The following is an 18726-nucleotide window of genomic DNA, read 5'->3' on the forward strand; positions in this document are numbered from 1 at the left end:
ACCCATTCTCCATGCATAGGTTCCATAAGATAGAGTCTCTTCTATGCTTTAATATGGAGGGAAAACACATAAGTACATTAGTAGACATTACAAAGAGCTAAAGCTAACTCATGGGTCTACATTATGACTGTGCAATTACAAAATAAATGCAGGGGGAGTGGTACAATTCAGGGTGTTACAGAGAGGCTGCATTCAGAAGTGACGGGGTAGACCACCTTTGTATATTTTAGAGCTGGGTGTCAAGGATAGTCCCGTGACTTTTCCTCTTTGATTTCTCTACTGTATAAATTATGCTCCACAATCAAGGAGATAGAGGCTAAATGATCTAACAAGTCTCTCTCCATTACGTGACAATCGCTACTCGGTTGAAATCATCAAGTTGAAAGGTTTTCAGTCTTGAGAAAGACTAAGTGTTAAATCTGTAGTGCATGTTCTTTCTAATGGTCAACTTCTATACAATTATGAGAGGAATTTGGATTATACAGTGGCATTTACAATCGCACCATGTGTTGGAATTACAGAACAGTACAAGACCTTTGTCTATACAATCTGACTATAATGTAGATATTATATTGTCAATGGTGGCATTGTTATACCTCAGATGTATGGATGTCTTTTGGTGGAATACCATAGTATATGTAGTCTTGCTGGCAGATGAGCAGAAGTCAGATATTGTGTCCTACACACTGACACTGTCTCTTTCCGAGTCACACAGATTATCGCATTCATTCCTACTTCATAGAGTTTACAAAACCCCACTGTATTTTTACAATATGGCACTTAGGTGGGAATTATAGCTTAGATGTCAATTAGAGAAGCGATTCCTATGTGCAAATTTTGGGAGTGCTCTCAAATGGACTCCTCCTGGAATGGAGTGTGCAACATTATGTATGAGGTATATGGTATGAGATCTGTTTCTCCAGTGATGTGCCTTTTAGGGTATTCGGGGGATAGTTGTCACAACACAGTTGTTGAAAGATCTGGGACCAGGGGCACCTACCCTGTCCCTAAAGCTAGGAGGCGCCCTAGCTTGCCCTACTCCCCGGGATACTTCTAAAGGTGAAGATGCCAGGGCCTCTCCCCTCGCCCATACTTCTAAAGGTGAAGATGCCGGGGCCTCTGCCCTCGCCCTACCTCTTGAATAAGCCCTCTGTCTGTTCACCTCTCCCACCCGGGAAGAGGGGCACTACTGTGCACCATAGTACATTAACCCGACGAACAGGGCAACACAGACCAGGGTAAACCGAAAACTCCAGGGACACAAAATATTCACTCACCTATAACAGAGGAATGCACTGGGGTGTGAAGGTAAGGGAATAAACCAAAGTAGAGAAGGTTAAGGAATAATCACGCATGCAAACCAGTCACTGATTTCTCTTCCATCTCTCATTCTCATAACTCCTCTCCCTCCATTAGCCATCCAGCAACAGCTAGGTCTGACAAGGATTAGTATCAGAGCCCAGATTATAAAGGGAAAAGAAGTGGCTAACCGAGCTCAGCTGTGAACACAGGGATTTCCAACATGGCCGTTTAACCCCTGTTCTGCCAGAAGACAATAAACACATTTAAAATGACAAAGTGCTTCTTCTCTGAGCTGGAGTAGAAGCCATCTGACACTGTGGCCTTCTGGCTCCACACTGTCGCTGTAACACCATGACCATAGTGCTTATGAAAAGGATGTGTCTACAGGCTTGCCCAGAATGTAATGTTTAGCCAGGAAAGCAGAAGCGAGCCTTTAGCTACAGCCAATTCCTGCCTTCTGTTACTGAATTCATCACAAATTCAGCAAAACAAGTATTAAACTAAAACATAACTTTTAATCTAAAATGTAAAAAAAATGCATAACTCATGACAGGTAGGTGGTTGCGAGTAATAAAAGGGGCATTCATATTTATGTGTATATGTGGCACCCCAGGGGTCTGGTTTCCACAGTAACAGCAATGTTATGTCTGAGAGCAGGTGGGAGGTCTCTTGGTCAGGAATCCTATGCATGCCACACCTCCTACCCAGTCCTGGGAGGGGAAGGACTTCCCCTATATAAACCTGGGGCTGAGGCAGGGTTAGGGTGTTCAGAGGGAGAGTTCAGCCAGGAGGGCTGACAGGGAGCTGTGGCTCCGGCTGGGCCCAGCTCCTGGGCCATGCCAGAAGTAGAGACAGAGAAGAGAAGCAGCTATGGGAAGAAACAACAGGAGCTCTGTGGGAGCAGTGTTACAAGGAGTCAGGGGCTGGCAGCTGCAGAGCTCGCCCTGACTGAGAAGATTTCTTACCGGACCCGGAGTCCGAGGCTGTGGGGACTAACTCCTACCCAGCAGCAGAATCCGTCAGGCAGGGGATTTCAGGTCCTCTGGCCAAGAAACCCAAAGGCACGGTCACACGCGTGGGACCAGCACCGCCGTCGTGGAACGGAAGCTACTAGAAGGCCCCGAGTCACCGGCCATACGGGTGAGCACCACACGGTACACTCAGGGACGTGGGCTACTTATACCCGCCTCTAGCAAGGTAGCCAGAAGAGTATCGTTAGTTTGGGAGGCCTACAACTCCGCCTGGCCAGGGGAGATCCCATCTGCTCAAGGACTGACCAGGCCCCAATCACTAGCCAGTACTCCGGGAGGGTCTATCTTTGTTACCAGTAAAGACCCTGAACTACACAGTACCGTCTCCGAGTGGTTCCTGCTACCCCCATCATCCACGTCGGCTGCCCTGAGGCCATACCCCTCCCGTTGGGGGTTATACTATCACGCTGCACAATCCTACCACCGGCCTCAGCGGTCTGCCCTGCAGCAGCAGCTCCCTAGCTGCACTCAACGGGTGACGTAGTCGTCCAACATCTACCGCTAATACAGCGCCACTTAGTCTGACTCCCTGGGCACGGACCGGGTCACCGCCACGAGACTACAACCCTCAACAGATCCGGCTCCGGGTAAGCTCCCGCGTGCGCAACGCAGCGCGACACAGGCCCAGGGGCGCGTCATATATACCGTTGTACGGGTGTTTGTGTGCATTTATATTATACTAATTAGTATTACAAAATCAAAACTTTCAGAAAAATTATGTAATTAAGAAAAGGATTTTACTAATAAAGTGACTATTCAATGTAAAAAGCCATCAGAAATACCAGGAGAGATACAAAGTGAACCTAAAGATGAAACCAAGGTAAAAAGTAAGGAAGGAATGAGACAGGTGAGACTGTAAGCTGCAAATATTGTGACGAAACAGACAATTCACAGTGAGCGAAAATGCAAAACAAAATAACCTCTGATTCAGGTGAGTTCTAAAGGGCCAAGGAGCCTTCACATCCATCTGTATTGATTTCAAGGGCGGGCTGGGCAGGAGGGCAGATGCCCCCCCAGGCCAGTCCCCCAGTAGGATAATAAGGGCCAGTATAAAATCTTATGTTCTATACGCATAGTATAATATATAAAAGCCACATATCTTGTATATGACATCTGATGTCTGTAGTCACAGCATATCGTATACCAATACAGATGAGCAGATCTGGTTCACCAGCCATGTTGGTAGTCCATGGCCACCAGACGGGAGCCCTGCGGACCTCCTCCTACCTGCCAGCATTTCCTCTCTTGATTTGCAGCCCTGGCACAGTCACTTTTGCAGGGCGACGCATACGTAACGCTGCACCAGGCAAAGAGCCAACTATTTCAGCAGGTAGTAGGAAGTTTGCACGACTCCCATCCAGCAGCCATAGAATACGGACCTAGCCCCTAACCAGGGTCCTGTGAATTAAGTCACTCTTCTATATGTACCAATCATGTATTCTCCTTTATCTTGTATGTGGTATAATATGTGCACTGACATCTGATGTTATCACATATTATACCGGACACCTATTATCCTGTATAAGTCTGTAGTCATAGTATTATACATACCATGATATATTATCCTGTATATAACATCTGATGTCTGTAGTCACAGTATATCATATAACTGTCTTTAATTCTCCTGTATACTGTATGTGGTATACTGTGTGCACAGATATCAGATGTAATATACAGGATAATATGGGACTGGTGTAATATCTGAAGTCTGTAGTCATAAAATAGTATAACGCAGTCAAATATTATCCTGTATATTAACATCTGATGTCTGTGCACACAGTACACCACATACAATGTATAGGAGAATTCATGACCATTATATAATATACTGAGACTACAGATATTAAACAGTATACACATGTTAAAGGGAACCTGTCATGTCACTGCAAGCAACTAAACTGTCCCTAGTGCACTGTTACTGATGTAATGTGCATCACTAGCACGTTATTTTTTATTAAAAACGGCGTTGTAATGTATAAAAAGCACTTAATATACTTATATAGTATCTGCTCGTTTAGTCACAGGGGTGTGATTCTTTTTCTGTTAAGTCACTTCCTCCCAGGGAACAAGGTTGGCGTACGTTGCATTCATGGTGATGCTAAAGACTATCCGGTGGCCAGAGTAAACTTTGAAATGGCCCACGAGGTCGGTGTCATCCAGGACTTGTTGCACCCCATTGTTATAAGCTGGGACTTTTGTTTGTTTTGGGATCTGTGGGGGAAGGGTTCAGGGTTCGATGGCTCGGATATGAAACTGGTTAACCCTGAAGAGGTATCCACACACCCAGAGTCGGACGAATTTCCCTTCTGTGTGCTTGTGTGGGATGAGGAGGTAGCGTCCCCTGAGACTGACATTCCTGAGTTAGAGGTGACCAGCGAGTATTTTGTATCCGCCCAAAATAGGGACCTAACTCTGAGGTAAGCCTTTAACAATGTCAGTCATAAATGGTATTGCACAGGAGGCGGGGGCTGACACATGATTTTTCTATTTTATGTTGAGTGGGGAGGAGTTGTACCTGGTTACGAAAGTGAGGGAGGAGCTTGTGGAACAGTTATTGGTGCCAGAGCCCTATAGACGGAGGGTGTTGGACATGGCCCATTCACATGTCTTTGGTGGCCATCTAGGAGTGCAAAAAAAAGCAGGAACGGATTGTACAGAGGTTTTATTGGCCCGGATGCCACCGGGAAATACTAAAGTATTGCTGGTCCTGCCCTACGTGCCAGTTAACCGACCCCACCTCTCTTTTGAAGTCCCCTCGTGCCAATGCCCATCATTGAAGTGCCGTTTGAGAGAATTGCTATGGACTTGGTCGGTCCCCTGGTTAAATCTGCTCGTAGGCATCAATATACAGTGAATGAAATAATTATTTGATCCCTTGCTGTTTTTGTAAGTTTGCCCACTGACAAAGACTTGAAAATGTCTATAATTTTAAGGGTAGGTTAACTTTAACGTTGAGAGATAGAATATCAAAAAAAAAATGAAGAAAATCACATTATATCAATTAGATAAATTTATTTGCATTTTGCAGTGAGAAATAAGTATTTGATCCCCTACAAACCATTATGAGTTCTGGCTCCTACAGACCAGTTAGACGCTCCTAATCAACTCGTTACCTGCATTAAAGACAGCGGTCTTACATAGTCACCTGTATAAAAGACTCCTGTCCACAGATTCAATTAATCAGTCAGACTCTAACCTCTACAACTTGGGCAAGACCAAAGAGTTTTCTAAGGATGTCAGGGACAAGATCATATACCTGCACAAAGCTGGAATGGACTACAAAACCATAAATAAGATGCTGGGTGAGAAGGAGACAACTGTTGGTGCAATAGTAAGAAAATGGAAGAAATACAAAATGACTGTGAATCGACATCGATCTGGGGCACCATGAAAAATCTCACCTCGTGGGGTATCCTTGATCATGAGGAAGGTGAGAGATCAGCCTAAAACTACACAGGGGAACTTGTTAATGATCTCAAGGCAGCTGGGACCACCGTCACCAAGAAAACCATTACGCCTTAAAGGTTTAAAATCATGCACTGCCCGCAAAGTCCCCCTGCTCAAGAAAGCACATGTGCAGGCCTGTCTGAAGTTTGCCAATGAACACCTGGATGATTCTGTGAGTTATTGGGAGAAGGTGCTGTGGTCAGATGAGACGAAAATTGAGCTCTTTGGCATTAACTCAACTCGCCGTGTTTGGAGGAAGAAGGATGAGTACAACCATAAGAACATCGTCCCAACCGTGAAGCCTGGTGGGGGAAACATTATACTTTGGGAGTGCTTTTCTGCAAAGGGTAAAAAGATAGGGGCGCAATAGCGCTGTTATCCAACAACAACCACGTGGGTAAAAAGAAAATGTGCTCACCTTAATGAGTTGTGAAATGCACAACTCATGTAAGAATTAGTGACGAAGGGCTGCAGCCAGCACAGAATCCCTAGGGATCTTGTAGGTAGTCTGTAGTAGGATGAAGTAGGTGCTGGTAAAAAATCCGCGCTCCTCCGTAGTGAAGAATTATGACGAGAGATTGTATAATTAAACAATCTTGTGGTTTATTGTTAAAAGCTACGATTACTACGCGTTTCGTGGACGTCCCGTCCACTTCCTCAGGTACATAGCTGATGTAGACCGATTTATCAAACGGTCTTATATACATAAAACTACACGTGGTGAAAAAAAAAAAGGAGAAAAGCCCGCTGTTATTCTTGGCGCCAAGACCAACCAACGGTTTACAGAGAGACAGTGAAATTATTTATAAATAGATTAAATAAAATTATTGGTCGACTAATTACACTCTTATGCAGATAAAATGAAAACCATAGAACAAATAATTAAAATGACCTCTGAAATGTAATGATCCAAATGTTTTAAAACATTTATATTAAAGCACATGGGATAAAACATTTGTAGTTGATCGAGGACCGCAGTGTATGCGATCCCAAAGTCCTAGCTATATTGTATCATGTGTGAAAGATCAGAGAGTCCAGACCGCTCTGCCAGACCTCACACCTCGTCGGCTGACAGGCAGAAAACCAAGAGCTGAAGGAATGGCAGAAGGTGCAAGCCTGCTACTGGTGTATTAGGTATGAGGTGTTTGTCAGTGAGGAAAGGGGGGGAAGGAGGGAGGACGGGCATGTAGAGATGACTGAGGACCGCAAGTGTGTAAACTCCTGAACGATTGGTATATTACAATGTATTGAAGATAAGATCTTCCAGATCACTGTGCTGGATCTCACACCTCGTCGGCTGACTGACAGAGGACAGGGAACTAAAGGAAGAGAAGAAAATGCAAACTAGTCTCCGTGGGACGTACTAGTCTGCTAAAGGTATATTATGTGTGTTATCAGTAGCAGTGTAAATAGAAGGGGGCAGGTTGTAGGAAAGTGTGGGGGAATGAGGAGATGGCTGTGTGACTGTAGAATGCTGAGATACTTAATTCTTATTATGTGCTGTGGCATATGTATATAGATGTTAGTGTAGAAGACCTCGGGAAATGCATGGAAGGAATTGGTATGCGAATTGCAAGGCTAGAAATCTTGCTGTTCTGTTATCATCAATATATATAATATGTATGGCAGGAATAAGGACGATAACGAATTTTGTGTTGTAGGAATTGTGGGGTTTGAGCCATGTGTCAGAATACATTGGGAATAAAAAAGGGGGGTGGGGTGGACATATGATATATAATTGAATTAGAAATGTATATAATGGGTATATGTGATAACTGACCTCAAGACTCATATAAAAACCTCTGTGATTTCATTTAGCCCTTGTGGCTTCAAAGTGTTGAGTTTATACATCCAATAAATTTCTTTACGATTCAGACATTGCACCCTATTAGGGGTGTCAGGCAAAACATGTTCAATAGGTAAGATCTTAAGATCCCTGTAAACCAGCACCTACTTCATCCTACTACAGACTACCTACAAGATCCCTAGGGATTCTGTGCTGGCTGCAGCCCTTCGTCACTAATTCTTACATGAGTTGTGCATTTCACAACTCATTAAGGTGAGCATATTTTCTTTTTACCCACGTGGTTGTTGTTGGATAACAGCGCTATTGCGCCCCTATCTTTTTACTTATTTTCAGTTACCACTGACTGGGCTGGGGACAGTTCAGTCTGGTCGTTCTTGGGAGCAGCATCAGCGGTTCTGTATCCACACCATGGAATATTTCAATAGCCGTATGTCATCTAGAGAACGGCTAATTAGACAAGCCATAGGAATTACCACCCGTATTCCTGAGGTAACATCTACTGATAATACTGTAAACTTTAATGAGAATGATACCAGTATCATGAAAAACTTATTTCATGATCTTGAAGAAGCGCTCAAAGATGAACTACGATTAGAACTTGATATCCGTTTTCTAACCATTTACATGGAAGAAAAACTATGTCCACGGGGATTGAGGATTACAATGCCCCCACCGTTTCCTGAAGACAAACAGTTTAGTAACGAATGGACAACTATTTTAGACTCTTGCATGCAAAGTTTGCTAAAAAGCATCCACACAAAAAGGTCGGAACTATGTATAGCTACTACAAATAGAGTTTTTGAAACTGCTAGAAATTTATTAGCATTTGAAACACACCCTGATTTTGGGAAGATTAATAACAATATTACTACAACTATTCTGCAAAATGAACATGAAACCATTATAAAAAAAGCAAAAAAACTCCAAAGAGATAGGGATGACTATAAAAGATCTGTTAGTACTATAGTGCCGGTCCAATTAAGAATAAAGACAGTGAGCCCTCCTAAGAGGATACATTCTCATGGATTACCCAAAAAAATAAAAACATTCTCCAATAGCAATTACCACAGGAGAAATAATAATAGCAAAGATAAGCACTATGCCCCGTTCAGTGCTCGTCAGAAGGAGCAATCTATTTCGGAGTACACAGAAAAAACAGCTGTGCCAACTCCATGTCCCTCCATAGAGATGGACAAAGTGACTACTGACATATCCATCACTATTGTCTCTCCTCAGAGAAATAGCATCAATAGAGGTGAACTTATCAGTTCTTCCCCTATTGACAACACAAAAACAACAGCAGCCCCCATATTGCCTGGGAATAACATAAAAGACACTCCAGTTAATGGAAAACAATCTAGAATGGACACAGGGGTATACAAAGGTATCAATACTAATCCTATTCCCACATTAGTCCAGAAACCTGTTTGCACTGACAAGGGTCCTACCAAAACCCTTAACTCCTTTATAGCGTACCAGACACTGGCAAAAACTAAGAAAAATTTAGAGGATATAAAGATACAAATAAATCAAATACAGGAAGAGAGGAGAAGATCCCTCACAATGGTTAACAGTAATATGTCTCCAAATCATATGCCAGCAGACATCACAGATCTACTCAATTTATCATTACATTGCACTCCTATTACAATCACATCCTCTCCTTCAGAGGAAATAGAAAAATGGACTAATTCCATCAGTCCTAAAAATGACAATAGGATTCTGGTGGACAATACAAGGGTTGATAACTCCATCTGTGTCACAGATTTTTTACCCCAGGCTATGCCTCCAGGCCAGGAAACCATAGACCGGTTCTTCCACAGACTGGGAAAAAGAAAAAATCCCACAGAGGAGTTAGAGGAGGGACTAAACGCAAAAAGACTAACAAAAGAGAAAAAATATTAAAAGAAAAAGAAGGGAAATCCAATATCTATAACTTATCATCATACACACTCGATGATGATGAGAAAAAATTATTATCCAAGGGTATGTCCTTCTGCCCTACCTACAAATCGAGAGATTTTGATATCTTTTTGGATTTACAGACTTTCATCAGGAAATTAACCCTAAAAAGACATTTTATTACAAAACCAGACAAATATCCCGCAGAGGGAATTAATGATGGTATGGAGTGCTCCCCATCTAATAGGGCATGTCATGTTGACTTAAGAAAAAAATCAAACTTCTATCCTATAGAAAGTAAGAGTCACCAGATAGATACTTTTTGTGACATTACCCTGCAAGATCTCAAAGAAATAATTGCGGCACCACTGCCATCTAGAAATAACAACTTGAGCCGTAACGAAATTACTGCACTAAATAATCTAAGAAAGAATAAGAATATAGTTCTTAGATCGGCAGATAAGGGGGGGGGAATAGTCATCCAAGACTACAATGTATATGTGGAGGAAGCACATAGGATACTAAGTGACAATAATTATTACAGAGAAGTTTTTTCCAATCCACTCTTAAACATGATTCCCACATATAAGAAACTTATCTCCAAAGCACGGGATGAGAACATTTTAAATGATAACGAAAGGAAATTCCTGACTATTCAGAGTCCATGCATGCCATTTTTTTATCATCTCCCTAAAATACACAAGGATTCCAGAAACCCCCCTGGGAGACCCATTATATCGGGGATAAGCTCCCTTACATCCAATTTGGCTCAATACTTGGACGTGCTTTTACAACCCCACGTTAGAAACCTTAGAAGCTATCTCCAGGATTCTGCACACCTTATCAAATTAGTGCAAACCATCAGATGGGAAAAATCATATGTCTTTTTAAGCCTGGATGTATCTTCTCTATATACTAACATTGACATAGATATTGGTCTGTTGTGCGTGGAATACATCATTTCCAGAGATACTCGCCTGTCCTCCAACCATAGATCCTTTATTTTAGCAGGGCTCACTTTTATCTTGAAAAATAATTATTTTAATTTTCTGAAAAAAACTTACCAGCAGATTAAGGGAGTGGCTATGGGCTCTAAAGTAGCACCGACCTTCGCCAACATTTTTATGGGATTGTTTGAGCAAGTTTTTATCTTCCAGGGGATTTTTAATAAGGGGATCATCTTTTATAGAAGATATATAGATGACCTAATCTTCATCATTGACAGGAAAATTATAGACCCCACTACGTTTTTCTGCTTTCTCAACAATAACAATTGGGGTATTTCTTTTAATAAGGATAGTGGTGAAGAATCTATTAATTTTCTGGATCTTGTTTTATATGTAAAAGATGACAGAATTTTCACTAAAACTTATTTTAAATCAGTGGATACCAATAGCTACATCCATTTTTCCAGTGGACATTATAAAAAATGGCTTACTAATATTCCGCACAATCAATTCCAAAGAATCCGTAGAAACTGTACCACTGAAATAGATTATGACAAACAATCAGAGGTTCTGAAACAGAGATTTATACAGCAGAAATATCCCAAAGATTTGGTATTCAATTCATTCAAACAGGTGAGGGAAAAAAATAATCAAAGTTCATTACTGAGGGAACCAGCACGAAAAAAGAATGATAATTTTGAGCATGAACTAAAATTCATCACCACATATAATCAACAACATAGGGAAATCAGAGAAATTCTTCAAAAAAATTGGCATATTCTTCAAAATGACCGTTTATTAAATCAGGTCTTACCAAGAAATCCCTCCATAATATTCAGGAGAGCACCTACATTAAGAAATATATTGGCTCCGAGTAAATTACGTAGGCAGGAACCAAATATTGTGGTAGAGGGAAAAAAACACTTAGTTACTAAATGTGGTAAGAAGAGCTGCATGTGTTGTAAATCCATTATACATTCCACTGATAATTTCACTTCGGTGGCCACTGGTGAAAATTTCAAAATGTCATATCCCATGTCATGTGAAACAGATTATGTGATATACGTTATTGAATGTAGTTGCCCTAAACAATATGTGGGCAGGACGACTCAGGCACTACATAATAGACTCAATTCACATAGACATAATATAACCACAGGATTCATGAAACATGGGCTGTCCCGACATATGGTCCTGCAACACAAGCAGGATTACAGGGATCTTAAGATCTTACCTATTGAACATGTTTTGCCTGACACCCCTAATAGGGTGCAATGTCTGAATCGTAAAGAAATTTATTGGATGTATAAACTCAACACTTTGAAGCCACAAGGGCTAAATGAAATCACAGAGGTTTTTATATGAGTCTTGAGGTCAGTTATCACATATACCCATTATATACATTTCTAATTCAATTATATATCATATGTCCACCCCACCCCCCTTTTTTATTCCCAATGTATTCTGACACATGGCTCAAACCCCACAATTCCTACAACACAAAATTCGTTATCGTCCTTATTCCTGCCATACATATTATATATATTGATGATAACAGAACAGCAAGATTTCTAGCCTTGCAATTCGCATACCAATTCCTTCCATGCATTTCCCGAGGTCTTCTACACTAACATCTATATACATATGCCACAGCACATAATAAGAATTAAGTATCTCAGCATTCTACAGTCACACAGCCATCTCCTCATTCCCCCACACTTTCCTACAACCTGCCCCCTTCTATTTACACTGCTACTGATAACACACATAATATACCTTTAGCAGACTAGTACGTCCCACGGAGACTAGTTTGCATTTTCTTCTCTTCCTTTAGTTCCCTGTCCTCTGTCAGTCAGCCGACGAGGTGTGAGATCCAGCACAGTGATCTGGAAGATCTTATCTTCAATACATTGTAATATACCAATCGTTCAGGAGTTTACACACTTGCGGTCCTCAGTCATCTCTACATGCCCGTCCTCCCTCCTTCCCCCCCTTTCCTCACTGACAAACACCTCATACCTAATACACCAGTAGCAGGCTTGCACCTTCTGCCATTCCTTCAGCTCTTGGTTTTCTGCCTGTCAGCCGACGAGGTGTGAGGTCTGGCAGAGCGGTCTGGACTCTCTGATCTTTCACACATGATACAATATAGCTAGGACTTTGGGATCGCATACACTGCGGTCCTCGATCAACTACAAATGTTTTATCCCATGTGCTTTAATATAAATGTTTTAAAACATTTGGATCATTACATTTCAGAGGTCCTTTTAATTATTTGTTCTATGGTTTTCATTTTATCTGCATAAGAGTGTAATTAGTCGACCAATAATTTTATTTAATCTATTTATAAATAATTTCACTGTCTCTCTGTAAACCGTTGGTTGGTCTTGGCGCCAAGAATAACAGCGGGCTTTTCTCCTTTTTTTTTCACCACGTGTAGTTTTATGTATATAAGACCGTTTGATAAATCGGTCTACATCAGCTATGTACCTGAGGAAGTGGACGGGACGTCCACGAAACGCGTAGTAATCGTAGCTTTTAACAATAAACCACAAGATTGTTTAATTATACAATCTCTCGTCATAATTCTTCACTACGGAGGAGCGCGGATTTTTTACCAGCACCTACTTCATCCTACTACAGACTTTCTGCAAAGGGGACATGACGACTGCACCGTACTGAAGGGAAGATGGATGGGGTAATGTATCACAAGATTTTGGCCAACAACCTCCTTCCCTCAGTAAGAGCATTGAAGATGGGTCGTGGCTGGGTCTTCCAGCAAGACAATTACCCAAAACATACAGCCAAGGCAACAAAGGAGTGTCTCAAAAAGAAGCACAGTAAGGTCATGGAGTGGCCTAGCCAGTCTCCAGACCTTAATCCCATAGAAAACTTATGGAGGAAGCTCCGAGTTGCCAAGTGACAGCCTCAAAATCTTAATGATTTGGAGATGATCTGCAAAGAGGAGTGGACCAAAATTTCTCCTGACCTCATCAACCTCATCAACTACAAGCAACGCCTGACTGCTGTGCTTGCCAACAAGGATTTTGGCACAAAGCATTAAGTGTTGTTTGCCAGAGGAATCAAATGCTTATTTCTCACTGCAAAATGCAAAACAATGTATCTAATTTACACAATGTGATGTTCTTGAATTTTTTGGGGATATTCTGTCTCTCAATGTTAGAATGATCCCACCCTTAAAATTATAGACTGTTAATGTCTTTGTCAGTGAGCAAACTTACAAAAATAGCAAGGGATAAAATAATTATTTCCTTCACTGTATATTGATCATCTTGGACTATGCTATCCTGAAGCGATCCCCCTGAGAAACTCCTCCGCCAAGAGTATAGCTCGCGATTTGGTCCACGTTTTTACCCGGACAGGGTTACCAAGGGAGATCCTGACCGATCATGGAACACCCTTTGAGTAAGGTAATGAGAGAATTGTGTAAGGCCCTGTAAATCTCCCAACTGAGAACATCAGTATACCATCCTCAGACAGATGGACTCGTGGAAAGGTTCAACAAAGCTCTGAAGAGTATCCTGAGGAAGGCCATAGAAAAGGGCCGTAGAAACTGGGACTGTCTCCTGCCGTATCTGTTCTCTATCCAAGAGGTTCCACAGGCCTCTACTGGGTTCTCGCCATTTGAACTCCTGTATGGCCGACATCCACAGGGTCTCCTAGATAAAGCAAAGGAAACCTGGTAAGCCGAAGTCACGCCCCACAGGAGCGTCATCAAGCATGTCGCACTAATGCAGGAGAGGATTGCGACGGTGATGCCCATCGTAAAAGGACATCTCCTCCAGGCACATGAGGCTAGGCCAGGGTCTACAACCAGTCAGCCAGAGTGAGGCAGTTAAATCATGCAGACCGAGTCCTCGTGCTAATTCCTACCGTGGAGAGCAAATTCTTGGCCAAGTGGCAAGGGCCTATGAGGTAGTGGAGAAGCTTGATGAAGTAAACTATAAGATTCATCAACCAGGAAGACGTAAACCATACCAGATCTACCACATCAATCTCATCCAGCCATGGCAAGACAGAGAGCCTTTTTAAACTCCGTGCTTGCTGGGCCAGCCAGAAGGCGAGCTTTGAGGAGTTGCAATATCGGAGACGCTGTCGAACGCCCAAAAACAGCAATGTCAGGAATTGCTGCAGAAGAACAGGGACCTGTTCTCGGAATTGCCAGGGTGCACAAAGGTCATAGAAAACGAGGTTCTGATGGATCCACATGTGCGGATGAACTTGAAGCCCTATCGAATTCCTGAGGCCTGACGAGAGTTTATCTCCAAGGAAGTGAACCATATGGTGAAACTCGGGGTCATTGAGGAATCCAAGAGCAGTTGGTCGAGCCTGCTTGTTCTGGTCCCAAAACCCGATGGCGAATGGAGATTCTGCAACAACTATAGGAAGCTGAATGAGGTCTTCAAATTAAACGCATATCCGATGCCGCGTGTCTGAGCTGATCGAAAGACTTGGTCCAGCAAGGTGCATAGCCACCTTGGATTTAATGAAGGGATATTGTCAGATCCCCATGTCACAGGGAGCCAACGGGTGTTTCCAATATATCTGGATGCCGTTTGGATTGTAGGGCACCACGGCCACCTTCCAGAGTGCCATGGACCGAATCCTTGCACCCGATAAGAAATACACCGCGGCATACTTGGACGATATTGTAATCTCCAGCCCAGACTGGGGAACAGGGCTGTGGAGTCGGTAAGGTAAGCCAAACCTCTGACCGGAGCAGGCAGCGTTTGATGCTCTAAGGAAGGTGGGGTTTTCAATAAATCCAAAAGAATGTGCCATGGGGAGAGAAGAAGCCAAATACCTGAGGTAAGTAGTGGGCAGAGGTGAGATCAAACCCCAAATCTGTAAAGTGGAGGCAATCCAAACCTGGCTGAGACCGCTGTAGAAGAAGCACGTTAGATCAATTCTAGTAATTGTGGGATACTACAGGAGGTTGATCCCAAACTTCACCATGATGGCTGCACCCCTGCCTGACCTCCTTAAGGGAACTAAATCGGCAATGGCCAAATGGTCTGCCGAGGCTGAGAAGGCCTTTCAAGAAATGTAAGGGGCTCTGTGTTAGCAACCAGTCCTGGTTGCCCCCAATTTCAAGAAAAAATTTATACTCCAAACAAATGCCTCAGATGTCTATTTAGGAGCAGTCCTTTACCAGGAGATACACTGGGAGGAGCACCCAGTTCTCTACCTGAGTAGGAAGCTATCTTCATGTGAGAAGAGTTATTCCATCATAGAAAAGGAGTGCTTGGCCACAAAGTGGGCGGTGGACACGTTACGGTACTATCTGTTGGGACGAAAGTTTAAATTGGTATGCCCCACTTAGGTGGATGAGGGAGAAAAAGGGGAAAATGCTAGTCACCCACTGGATTTTTAGTCCTACAGGATTTCAGCTTCCAAGTGGAACATAAAGCAGGGAAGCTACATGGGAATGTTGATTCCCTCTCGAGAATCCCCTGTCTACACTGTGTGCAGAATTATTAGGCAAGTTGTATTGTAGAGGATTATTTTTATTATTGATCAACATCTATGTTCTCAATCAACCCAAAAGACTCATAAATATCCAAGCTTAATATTTTTGGAAGTTGGAGTGGGTTTTTTTTAGATTTGGCTATCTTAGGAGGATATCTGTTTGTGCAGGTAACTATTACTGTGCTGAATTATTAGGCAACTTAATAAAAACCAAATATAATTCCATCTCACGTGTTTATTTTCACCAGGTGAACCAACATCAGTGCACAAACTTTACAGATGAACATTTCTGACATGCAAAAACAAAAACCAAAAAAATTAGTGATCAATATAGCCACCTTTCTTTATGATAACACTCAACAGCCTTCCATCCAAAGATTCTGTCAGTTGCTTGATCTGTTTTCGATCAACATTGCGTGTAGCAGCCATCACAGCATCCCAGACACTTTTCCGAGAGGTGTACTGTTTTCCCTCCCTGTAGATCTCACATTTTATGATGGACCACAGGTTCTCTATAGGGTTCAGATCAGGTGAACAAGGGGGCCATGTCATTATTTTTGCTTCGTTTAGACCTTCACTGGCCAGCCACGCTGTGAAGCAGTTGGATGCATGTGATGGAGCATTGTCCTGCATGAAAATCATGTTTTTCTTGAACGATACCGACTTCTTCCTGTACCACTGCTTTAAGAAGTTGTCATCCAGAAACTGGCAGTAGGTCTGGGAGTTGAGCTTCACTCCATCCTCAACCCGAAAAGGTTCCACAAGTTCATCTTTGATACCAGCCCATACCAGTACCCCACCTCCACCTTGCTGGCGTCTGAGTCGGAGTGGAGCTCTCTGCCCTTTACTGATCCAGCCTCTGGCCCATTCATCTGGCCCATCAAGAGTCACTCTCATTTCATCAGTCCATAAAACCTTTGAAAAATCAGTCTTAAGATATTTCTTGGCCCATTCTTGACATTTTATCTTATGTTTCTTGTTGAAAGGTGGTCTTTTTTCACCCTTCCTTACCTTGGCCATGTCCCTGAGTATCGCACACCTTGTGCTTTTTGATACTTCATTAACGTTGCAGCTCTGAAATATGGCAAAACTGGTGGCGAATGGCATCTTGGCAGCTTCACGCTTGATTTTCCTCAATTCATGGGCAGTTATTTTGCGCCTATTTTGGCCAACACGCTTCTTACGACCCTGTTGGCTATTTGCCATGAAATGCTTGATTGTTCGGTGATCACGCTTCAAAAGTTTGGAAATTTCAAGACTGCATCCCTCTGCAAGACATCTCACAATTTTGGACTTTTCAGAGCCTGTCAAATCTCTCTTCTGACCCATTTTGCCAAAGGAAAGGAAGTTGCCTAATAATTAAGCACACCTTATATAGGGTGTTGATGTCATTAGTCAACACCCCTCCTCACTACAGAGATGCACATCACCAGATTTACTTAATTGGTAGTTGGCTCTCAAGCCTATGCAGCTTGGCGTAGGACAACATGTATAAAAAGTATCATGTGATCAAAATACTCATTTGCCTAATAATTCAGCACACAGTGTAGTAGTAGAAGGTGCCAAGCCCCACGGCTTTAGGCAGAGGGGTTTGGTATGTAAGATAACTCACGGACACACAGTTGATGGAGGTATGTATCATAGAGATAATTGTCATCTGTGATGTAATCCTGAAATGTTGCGCTATTGCATCTAAGCACTAAGAGGTTTGTTTGGTGCTTTGGGACAGCTTTTATGGGTAGCCGGAGAGATGGGCAGGTCTGGCTACCCACATACCTCATCTCTGGGTGTGGATAACAAGTTGTTTGGTACATGGTCTGGGTTTGGAGGGACAAGGCCTCCTGTGTGTTGTCTCAAGACTGAGCCAGGGTACTGGATGCTATCCAACCTGTGTGCTCAAAGGACTGGCTAAGTAGAGACTTTGCCTAAAGGACTGTGTACTTTGTTTTTCCTGCACTAAAGGCTGTTTGTTTTCCTTTTTACTTATGGATGGTTTATGAAGTAATAAACCAACATGGACATTTAAATGAAAAGCGTTTCCTGTTTGCCCCTCGTCGCACCCAAGTGACTAGAAACCTTACACGATCTATCCATATATCTATTTATCTATTATCTATTTACCTATCTAATTATCTATTACCTATTGATCTATTACCTATTTATCTGTCTATTCATATTTATTATCTATCTACCTATCTATTAGTTTATCCATCCATATTTCTATCTATCCGTCTGGCTATCTATCCGTCTGGCTATCTATCCGTCTGGCTATCTATCCGTCTGGCTATCTATCCGTCTGGCTATCTATCCGTCTGGCTATCTATCCGTCTGGCTATCTATCCGTCTGGCTATCTATCCATATATATTTCCATCCAGATATCTATCTATCCATCCATATACCTCACTGTTATCTATCAGTCTATTGGTAGATGGATGGATAGATAGATAGGTAAGTAATAGATATATAGATGATAGACAGACAGACTGCTAGATAGATAATTGATAGATTAATAGATAATAGATACATAGTTTACAGGGGGACCCCCAAAAAATAATGTAGGGTCCCCCTATAAAATCTAACCAGCAAAGGCTAAACAGACAGCTGTGGGCTGATATTAATAGCCAGGGAAGGGGCCATAGATACTAGCCCCCTCCGAGGCTAATAATCTCAGCTCTCAGCTGCCCCAGAAAAGGCGCATCCATAAGATGCGTCAAATCTAGTGCAAAGCCTCTGCTCTTTCCACTGCTATGTAGCGGTGGTTAGTGGGGTAATAGGGTTGGGGTTCATGTCAGTCTTGTA

General features: G+C 42.4%; 1 protein-coding gene across 7 annotated transcripts in view; it reads left to right on the forward strand.

The window, feature by feature from the left end:
- LOC141265403 (collagen alpha-2(VI) chain-like) overlaps positions 1-18726 on the forward strand; it is a 704763-nt gene that overhangs the window by 607935 nt on the left and 78102 nt on the right. The gene's annotated exons all lie outside the window — the stretch shown is intronic.

The sequence above is a fragment of the Phyllobates terribilis genome, unplaced genomic scaffold (genome assembly GCF_046119375.1).
Source record: "Phyllobates terribilis strain yellow unplaced genomic scaffold, ASM4611937v1 Scaffold_4__5_contigs__length_816908805, whole genome shotgun sequence".
Taxonomy (NCBI): Eukaryota; Metazoa; Chordata; class Amphibia; order Anura; family Dendrobatidae; genus Phyllobates; species Phyllobates terribilis.